Raw genomic sequence first — 2,767 nt, 5'->3', positions numbered from 1 at the left:
CTCAAGACCATGGCCTCGGATTTGGAGGCACTGATCCTCATCCCGGCCGTTTCACACTCGGCTGCGAACCGCTCCAGTGAGAGCTGTAGATCACGGTCTGATGAAGCCAGTAGGACCACATCATCTGCAAAAAGCAGAGATGCTTTTTTTTTGTTTTTTTTTTTTTTTTAATCATGTAAAGCACCTTGAAATGCCTTGCTGCTGAAATGTGCTATACAAATAAAATTTGATTGATTGATTGATTGGTCCAGTCCTGATGTGTCAGCTGTAGGAACTCTGGGCAGTGGACAAGTATCAGCATGAAAACTGGCAACCTGCGATCCCTTTTGACCTCTGCAGGGCAGGAGCGTCCCACAGAGCTGCAGTCGTGAAGATGTTCTGACCCAGCTGACCCAACTAGTGCAAACACTAGTTATTAACACCAGAACCCAGGTACTCAGGTCGATTTTAGTCTAATTTCTTCAGAATATAATTCTCGTTTTCTTCTCTCTGTGAGACATCTGAATGTAATATTTCTTGTGATGTTTTCCTGCTGTTAGAAAAAGCTTCTGGTGAAATAACGGGTTATTTCTTAGTTCTGTGTGTTGCTCTTGTCTTTCTTCTCACCCTGATAGAAACGAACCAGGGGAGGCAGGAGAAAGGATGAAGGATCCACATCTGATTTACAGCCTGACGTGTCTGCGCTGCACCTTGATCGAGTGCTATTGATTGAGTCATAAATGAAGCCGAATCAATGAGCAGAGGCCTTCAGCGGGGTGTTGTGTTAACAAATGTGTCGAGGAGGTGGGCGGCCCCCTGTCGTACATTTCTTTATGCTCTTGCTTTTCATCGCATTTAACCTTCTTCCTGCTCTGCTGCGTGTGGAGGCGGCAGGAAAACGGAGAGGCTGTGGGTGTTCAGAGTCATGATGTGGGAGTTTTTCTCTTAAACTGTAAAAAACTGAATCAGGTGATGTCTCCATCTACTAGACTATGGAGTGCTCAATAGAAAACATACTTTTCTAATTAAAAGTTAGATTTTTATAATGTTACATTTGACTTATGCTGTCATTATTTTATTTTCATACCTGCAGGAATACTTTTATTAAACTCTGAAAGACCTTGAAGGGTAAAGCAATCTGTTATCTACCTTATGTTTTTTTGTTCTTGATATAATTACAGTCAGAGAGGAATTACTCTTAAACTTTAAAAGTGCATGTTAATGTTTTTGAAATGTGCATTAAATAGCATCATAATCAGATGGACTTGAACTCTTCTGCTTGATTCAAAGACTCACCCCCAACCCAGAGGGAGGATTTCACTTTTTTTTCCAGTTGAGAACCAACAGAAAACCCCGGCAGAGTCCAGTCCACACCTGGAACGAGTTGCGCTGAGAAAGCAAACCCGGTTCCTTGCTTTGGAGTGTCAGACTCCAGGCGTCGAGGGCCGCTGTCCTGAAGGTTTCAGCTGTTTCCTGCTCCAACACCCTTGATTCAAATGATTTAATTACTTCCTCACCAAATCATCAAGTTCTCCAGAAGCACATCTATAAGTCGTTGATTTGAACCAGATGTTTTAAAGCAAGAACACATCTAAAACATGCAGGAGAGGAATGGAGTTTGACATGTGTATTATACGGGAACTTTAGGACAGTTGTGTCCAGTCTTGGTCCTTTTTAGAGCCACTATCCTGCATGTTCCTCCGGCACACCTGGTTCAATGCCTGAATAACCTCTTCAGCATGTCCCCAAGTTCTGCAGAAGCCTGTTAATGACTTACTCATTCAGATCCAGTGTGTTGAAGCAAAGAAACATCTAAAACTGTCAGGTAACGGGGAGAAGGACGCAAACCCAGAATGCAGACTCATCTTGGTGAGAGGACGAATTTATTAAAATAAAGTAAACAAAAACAAAAGACCGTCGTGGCAGCAAAAGACTAAAAGTAACAAGTCGTGACGTGGCAAAACATGGCGCAAGACAAGACTACAGGGAAACAAGAGCAATGATCCAGTGGGAGAGTGAGGGAAGTGACCGGGTTTTAATCACAGAGGGTGACGAGGTAAGTGGGCACAGGTGAAGCAATTAGTAGGACTTGAGGCAGGTGTGGATGGGCATGGCAGAAAGGCAAAAGAGTGACTGAACAAACGAGAACAAGAACTGAAACAAAACCTCAAACAGAAAACAAGATGAAAATAAAACAAAAACCCAAATCCCTACAAAAACATGCAAGATTGTGACCCTGGAGGACAACCAGCACCCATACAGCATCTCCACATGATCCTCCACAGCAACTCTGCACACCCTGGATGAAAGCCACTTCCTGCAGTTTGAACAAACAGGGATAATACTGATGGAAATGTGAAGATGAAAAAAAACAGAGCCTTTTTAAGAACATGCACACGCCGCAGACAAATTGTGTAAATCTGCTTCGGCTTGACTCTGATTTTGTGCAACTTGCTCATGTAGAATAAAGTCAAACTTTGCTGATTCTGTCAGGGAATTATCCCGGAGACCTGACGCCACAGAACGGTTCCACGCCTGAGTCTCTGCATGTTTTAACATTAATGAGATCAGGGGGAAGGAGACGGATCCACAGAAATGTCACTTCAGGCCAAATCTGACTTTCTCCCTCCGGCTCATTGTGATTCTTTTTTATTTTAATCTTTCTGACTATAAAACCTGATTCATTCAACAATAAAAGGGAGAGGATTGGGAGAACAATAGGTGGCATCAGAGAAAAAAGCTCTGATGCTTTAAATCAGTCAGGATTTTGGGGTTTGTTAAGCTAGAA

Source organism: Kryptolebias marmoratus, linkage group LG10 (genome assembly GCF_001649575.2).
Source record: "Kryptolebias marmoratus isolate JLee-2015 linkage group LG10, ASM164957v2, whole genome shotgun sequence".
Classification (NCBI taxonomy): Eukaryota; Metazoa; Chordata; class Actinopteri; order Cyprinodontiformes; family Rivulidae; genus Kryptolebias; species Kryptolebias marmoratus.
Note: the sequence above shows the minus strand (reverse complement) of the source record.